Below are 7,802 nucleotides of genomic sequence, written 5' to 3'. Positions count from 1 at the left end.
CTCTCTCTCTCTCTCTCTCTCTCTCTCTCTCGTCTCTCTCTCTCTTCCCCCCTCTCTCTCTCACTCTCTCTTCCCCCCCCCTCTCTCTCTCTCACTCTCTCTCTCTCGTCCCTCTCTCTCTCTCTCTTTCTATCTCCTGACCTCTGATAAAGCCCGATTCAGCATTTTCACTAGTGAGACTTCTTCTTTTACTGCAGTGAGCACTTTCTCTCAACGCACCCTGCGTGTGTGTGTGTGTGCCAAGTGTGTGTGTACAGAGACACAGAGGCCGAATCGAACTGGACCTAGGCCACAGCCGATCAGAATCAGTCTACTAACACACACACACACACACAAAATCAATGTCTGTTAATAGGCCAGAAGACTGCAGTCGGAGGTTGACGCTGCTGTTTTCTACATGAAGGCTCCTAGAGCTACTGGACATTACCATTACATCACACACACACACACACACACACACACACACACACCACACACACACACACACACACACACACACACCACACACCACACACACACACACACACACACACACACACACACACACACACTAGATAACCCTCTACCACACACCACACATCCCCCCCACCCTCTCCACACTACACAGTCTGTTTTTACCTAACAAGGCCAGTCTATGGAGATGAGATGTTTAGATGGATAGTGTTCAGCGTTGGGTGGTATGCAGGTGTTCATATCTCTCCCACTGGGATTTACAGTATTACCGGTTTAGTACACAAGGGGGCACCAAAACACGCAAAGAATTAACAGAATGCTAACAACGTTGTCACAAGTAATAGCACATTTACTTGGCGGGCTGCTAGCTCAATATGCTAACGAGCAGAAACTAAAATAAATGAATTGCAAAAATAGACAATCCAACTCATAAAAGTATATATATATATATATATATATAGGTAGGAGCTACCGAATGTAATTTTTTGTGAGTTGGACATTTACAAGTGAATGTAAACAAGATGAGAAAAAAAAAGTTGGTAATGAAAAAAGTGTCTGTGTGGAGTCTGGGAGTTGCTATGGCAACGGGCCTGCTCTGCTCTGAGAAGATGTGGGCGGAGCCAAAATAACACACCAGGAAGTCAAGCTGCAGCGGTGACTAATCCACAGGGATTTGACTTTCCAAACATAGCAGAAAAGCTAACACAATATGTCTGCCCCGTGACCTTATTAATACAGCCACTTACTTTGATTAAGTAGCAAGTTAAACTTAGAGGTTGCCCTAACGCAGAATTCTTCCTTTTTCAGGAAAAAAAAAAAAATATCTTTCTACGTTTTGTTGTAGTTTCTTATTGTAATTTGTGCTCAGCATCAAACTAATTGTGTTCTTCAGTTTTACTCATCCGTTATTCTACCAGGTAAGTTGACTGAGAACAACCTTCTCATTTGCAGCAACGACCTGAGGAATAGTTACAGGGGAGAGGAGTAGGGGGGTGACTGAGCCAATTGGAAACTGGGGATTATTAGGTGACCTTGATGGTTTGAGGGCCAGATTGGGAATTTAGCCAGGACACCTGAGTTAACACCCCTACTCTTACGATGAGTGCCATGGGATTTTTTAATGACCTCAGAGAGTCAGGACACCCGTTTAACGTCCCATCCGAAAGATGGCACCCTGCACAGGGCAGTGTCCCCAATCACTGGCCTGGGGCATTGGGATATTTTTTTAGACCAGAGGAAAGAGCAACCCTGCTTAGTTTTCAGAAGCAAGCCAGCAGTGGTATGCAGGGTGGTATGCAGGGTGGTATGCAGGGTGGTATGCAGGGTGGTATGCAGGGTGGTATGTTGCTGGTATGCAGGGGTGGTATGTTGCTGGTATGCAGGGTGGTATGCAGGGTGGTATGTTGCTGGTATGCAGGGTGGTATGCTGCTGGTATGCAGGGTGGTATGCAGGGTGGTATGCAGGGTGGTATGCAGGGTGGTATGCAGGGTGGTATGCTGCTGGTATGCAGGGTGGTATGCAGGGTGGTATGCTGCTGGTATGCAGGGTGGTATGCAGGGTGGTATGCAGGGTGCTATACAGGGTGGTATGCAGGGTGGTATGCAGGGTGGTATGCTGCTGGTATGCAGGGTGGTATGCAGGGTGGTATGCTGCTGTATGCAGGGTGGTATGCAGGCTGGTATGCAGGGGTGGTATGCTGCTGGTATGCAGGGTGGTATGCAGGGTGGTATACAGGGTGGTATACAGGGTGGTATGCAGGGTGGTATGCAGGCTGGTATGCAGGGGTGGTATACAGGGTGGTATACAGGGTGGTATACAGGGTGGTATGCAGGGTGGTATACAGGGTGGTATGCAGGGTGGTATGCAGGGTGGTATACAGGGTGGTATGCTGCTGGTATGCAGGGTGGTATGCAGGGTGGTATACAGGGTGGTATGCTGCTGGTATGCAGGGTGGTATACAGGGTGGTATACAGGGTGGTATGCAGGGTGGTATACAGGGTGGTATGCTGCTGGTATGCAGGGTGGTATGCAGGGTGGTATGCAGGGTGGTATGCTGCTGGTATGCAGGGTGGTATGCTGCTGTATGCAGGGTGGTATACAGGGTGGTATGCAGGGTGGTATGCTGCCTGTATGCAGGGTGTGTATGCAGGGTGGTATGCTGCTGGATGCAGGATGGTATACAGGGTGGTATGCAGGCTGGTATGCAGGGTGGTATGCTGCTGGTATGCAGGGTGGTATGCAGGGTGGTATACAGGGTGGTATACAGGGTGGTATGCAGGGTGGTATGCAGGCTGGTATGCAGGGTGGTATACAGGGTGGTATACAGGGTGGTATACAGGGTGGTATGCAGGGTGGTATACAGGGTGGTATGCAGGGTGGTATGCAGGGTGGTCTACAGGGTGGTATGCTGCTGGTATGCAGGGTGGTATGCAGGGTGGTATACAGGGTGGTATGCTGCTGGTATGCAGGGTGGTATACAGGGTGGTATACAGGGTGGTATGCAGGGTGGTATACAGGGTGGTATGCTGCTGGTATGCAGGGTGGTATGCAGGGTGGTATGCAGGGTGGTATGCTGCTGGTATGCAGGGTGGTATGCAGGGTGGTATGCAGGGTGGTATACAGGGTGGGATGCAGGGTGGTATACAGGGTGGGATGCAGGGTGGTTTGCAGGGTGGTATGCTGGGTGGTATGCTGCTGGTATGCAGGGTGGTATGCAGGGTGGTATGCAGGGTGGTATACAGGGTGATATGCTGCTGGTATGCAGGGTGGTATGCAGGGTGGTATACAGGGTGGGATGCAGGGTGGTATACAGGGTGGGATGCAGGGTGGGATGCAGGGTGGTATGCTGGGTGGTATGCTGCTGGTATGCAGGGTGGTATGCAGGGTGGTATACAGGGTGGTATGCAGGGTGGTATGCAGGGTGGTATGCAGGGTGCTATACAGGGTGGTATGCTGGGTGGTATGCAGGGTGGTATGCTGAGTGGTATGATGGGTGGTATGCAGGGTGGTATGCAGGGTGGTATGCAGGGTGGTATGCAGGGTGCTATACAGGGTGGTATGCTGGGTGGTATGCAGCGTGGTATGCAGGGTGGTATGCAGGGTGGTATGCTGCTGGTATGCAGGGTGGTATACAGGGTGGTATGCAGGGTGCTATACAGGGTGGTATGCAGGGTGGTATGCAGGGTGCTATACAGGGTGGTATGCTGGGTGGTATGCTGGGTGGTATGCAGGGTGGTATGCAGGGTGGTATGCTGCTGGTATGCAGGGTGGTATGCTGCTGGTATGCAGGGTGGTATGCAGGGTGGTATACAGGGTGGTATGCAGGGTGGGATGCAGGGTGGTGTGCAGGGTGGTATACAGGGTGGTATGCAGGGTGCTATACAGGGTGGTATGCAGGCTGGTATGCTGCTGGTATGCTGCACAGTTGCACTTCTCAACTCAGATGAGAATTCAGGAACAGACATTTTCTCAGCAAGACAGTTCACCCTACTTTTCTCTGGTAAAATGTTAAAAAAAAAAGATGAACTTTAAACCAAACATGATGAAATGTAGCCACATTCTTTCTATGATAAACAGTAGAAATATGATGACCCTGCAAAGACCTTGCTTTTGTCCTTTGTGTAAGACAGACAGTTAGTTGTGTGGCTCTCAGCCAAACAGTGTTGCACTTCTGTTGTCGTCTGATGAACATTTAAAAGAATTTTTTTCCTGCTGAATGTGTTTTCACTAATCTATTTCCTGTGAAGGATAACTATACTTTTCACATCCCTGATCACTCCACCCGCTGTTCCCGCCTCCTCCATACACACACGTGATTGGCTCAGCTGTTCCCGCCTCCTCCATACACACACACATGATTGGCTCAGCTGTTCTGGGGAACTACGGTTAAGCTTCACAATGTCAAATAGTGTGACAGGTGAAATGAGGAACGGACTCTGGTTCATCTCCTAATGTAACAAGTTGACTGCAGGTATAGAACAGACTCTGTTTCATCTCCTAGGATGGAGGATCTATCTATGGATATATCTATGTAGATGCATAGCCTAATAGTGTCCAATAGGATCTATCTATGGAGATGCATAGCCTAATAGTGGCCAATAGGATCTATCTATGGAGATGTATAGCCTAATAGTGGCCAATAGGATCTATCTATGGAGATGTATAGCCTAATAGTGGCCAATAGGATCTATCTATGGAGAGGAGATGTATAGCCTAATAGTGCCCAACAGGATCTATCTATGCTGTGTTGTTCCCACAATTGGTGTGTTTCAGTGAGGATGAGGAGGAAAGAGGATTTACTGCTGCAAGAGAGACTGATTGGAAAAGCAGCTTTACCAAGTACCCCAAATAGCACACTATTCCCTATGTAGTACACTAGGGTCTGAAGGCCTGTGGTCCAGTGCACTACACTAGGGAATAGGAGTGCCATTTGGGACAGAGGCAGTGGATAGAGGGAGGAAAATCTACCCAGCGGATTAAATTATGATCAACATCTGTCACACACACCCACACCCACACACACACACACCCACACACACACACACACACACACACACACACACACACACACACACACACACACATACTCGCACATCGGGGACACACACATACTCGCACATCGGGGGGGACACACCCACACGCACGCACGCACACACACACATCGGACACACACCCGCACATTGGACACACACACACACACACACACACATACTCGCACATCGGGGACACACACATACTCGCACATCGGACACACACACACACACACACACACACACACACACACACACACACACACACACACACACACACACACACACACCGGTAACCCTGCCCTGATCCTTGCCATATGGTGCTGCCTTAACAGTGGTGGTAGACACCAGATGTTACATTGTGTTAACTAGGAAAGGAGGAGAGGGGTGAGGAGGGGGAGGTTATGGAGGTGAGGAGGGGGAGGTTATGGACGTGAGGAGGGGGAGGTTATAGAGGTGAGGAGGGGGAGGTTATGGAGGTGAGGAGGGGGAGGTTATGGAGGTGAGGAGGGGGAGGTTATGGAGGTGAGGAGGGGGAGGTTATGGAGGTGAGGAGGGGGAGGTTATAGAGGTGAGGAGGGGGAGGTTATGGAGGTGAGGAGGGGGAGGTTATAGAGGTGAGGAGGGGGAGGTTATGGAGGTGAGGAGGGGGAGGTTATGGAGGTGAGGAGGGGGAGGTTATGGAGGTGAGGAGGGGGAGGTTATGGAGGTGAGGAGGGGGAGGTTATGGAGGTGAGGAGGGGGAGGCTATGGAGGTGAGGAGGGGGAGGTTATGGAGGTGGGGAGGGGGAGGTTATAGAGATGGGGAGGGGGAGGTTATGGAGGTGAGGAGGGGGAGGTTATGGAGGAGAGGAGGGGAGGTTATGGAGGTGAGAGGTTGGTGGGTTGATGGGGGAGGTTATGGAGGTGAGAGGTGAGGAGGGGGAGGTTATGGAGGTGAGAGGTGAGGAGGGGGAGGTTATGGAGGTGAGGGGTTAGTGGGTGAGGAGGGGGAGGTTATGGAGGTGAGGGGTGAGGGGTTGGTGGGTGAGGAGGGGGAGGTTATGGAGGTGAGAGGTGAGGAGGGGGAGGTTATGGAGGTGAGGGGTGAGGGGTTAGTGGGTGAGGAGGGGGAGGTTATGGGGTGAGAGGTATTGAAGGGTGAGGGGTATTGACTCGAACTAGTTGACTCGCTATCTGACTCTCTATCTGACTCTCTATTTGACTCTCTAGCTGACTCTCTAGTTGACTTTCTGACTCTCTAGTTGACTCTCTGACTGACTCTCTAGCCAGCTCTCTAGTTGACTCTCTAGCTGACTCTTTAGCTGACTCTCTAGTTGACTCTCTAGCTGACTCTCTAGTTGACTCTCTAGCTGACTCTTTAGTTGACCATCTGACTCTCTAGCTGACTCTCTAGTTGACTCTCTAGTTGACTATCTGACTCTCTAGCTGACTATCTAGCTGACTCTCTAGCTGACTCTTTAGCTGACTCTATAGTTGACCATCTGACTCTCTTGTTGACTGACTGTCTAGCTGTCTCTCTAGCTGACTCTCTAGTTGACTCTCTAGTTGACTCTCTCTAGCTGACTCTCTAGTTGACTCTCTCTAGCTGACTCTCTAGTTGACTCTCTCTAGCTGACTCTCTAGTTGACTCTCTAGTTGACTCTCTCTTGTTGACTCTCTAGTTGACTCTCTAGCTGACTTTCTAGTTGACTTTCTAGCTGACTCTGAGTCTTTAGCTGACTCTTTCTCCCCAGGTTGGAGAGTAGAGGAGGGGGAGAGTGGATTGGAAGAGGGGCCGAGTAGGAGGAAAGAGAGAGAGATGAGGGAAAGAGGGAGAGGAAGGGTTGAGAGACAGATGAGGAGGAAAGAGAGAGAGGAGGGGAAGAGGGAGAGAGGAGGGAAAGAGGGAGAGGAGGGGAAGAGGGAGAGACGAGGGAAAGAGGGAGAGGAGGGGAAGAGGGAGAGAGGAGGGAAAGAGGGAGAGACGAGGGAGAGGAGGGGAAGAGGGAGAGAGGGGAAGAGGGAGAGAGGAGGGAAAGAGGGAGAGGAGGGGAAGAGGGAGAGACGAGGGAAAGAGGGAGAGGAGTGGAAGAGGGAGAGACGAGGGAAAGAGGGAGAGGAGGGGTTGATAGACAGATGAGGAGGAAAGAGAGAGAGGAGGGGAAGAGGGAGAGGAGGGGAAGAGGGAGAGACAAGGGAAAGAGGGAGAGGAGGGGTTGAGAGACAGATGAGGAGGAAAGAGAGAGAAGAGGTAAAGAGGGAGAAAGGAGGGGTAGAGAGACAGAGGAGGAGGAAAGAGAGAGAAGAGGTAAAGAGGGAGAAAGGAGGGGTAGAGAGACAGATGAGGAGGAAAGAGAGAGAAGAGGTAAAGAGGGAGAAAGGAGGGGTAGAGAGACAGAGGAGGAGGAAAGAGAGAGAAGAGGGAAAGAGGGAGAGGAGGGGTAGAGAGACAGATGAGGAGGAAAGAGAGAGAGAAGAGGTAAAGAGGGAGAAAGGAGGGGTTGAGAGACAGATGAGGAGGAAAGAGACAGAGAAGAGGTAAAGAGGGAGAAAGGAGGGGTTGAGAGACAGAGGAGGAGGAAAGAGACAGAGAAGAGGTAAAGAGGGAGAAAGGAGGGAAAGAGGGAGAGGAGGGGAAGAGGGAGAGACGAGGGAAAGAGGGAGAGACGAGGGAAAGAGGGAGAGACGAGGGAAAGAGGGAGAGACGAGGGAAAGAGGGAGAGACGAGGGAAAGAGGGAGAGGAGGGGTAGAGAGACAGAGGAGGAGGAAAGAGACAGAGGAGGGGTAGAGAGACAGAGGAGGAGGAAAGAGACAGAGAAGAGGGAGGATACAGATT

General features: G+C 50.9%; 1 pseudogene; it reads left to right on the top strand.

Moving 5' to 3' along the window:
• Window positions 1-6,731, top strand: part of LOC116360528 (protocadherin-7-like) — a 24,538-nt pseudogene extending 17,807 nt beyond the window's left edge.
• Window positions 6,732-7,802: the final 1,071 nt, after the last annotated feature.

The sequence above is a fragment of the Oncorhynchus kisutch genome, unplaced genomic scaffold (genome assembly GCF_002021735.2).
Source record: "Oncorhynchus kisutch isolate 150728-3 unplaced genomic scaffold, Okis_V2 Okis09a-Okis19a_hom, whole genome shotgun sequence".
Taxonomy (NCBI): Eukaryota; Metazoa; Chordata; class Actinopteri; order Salmoniformes; family Salmonidae; genus Oncorhynchus; species Oncorhynchus kisutch.
The sequence above is the reverse complement of the archived record's forward strand: the minus strand, read 5'-3'. Positions and strand labels throughout refer to the sequence as shown.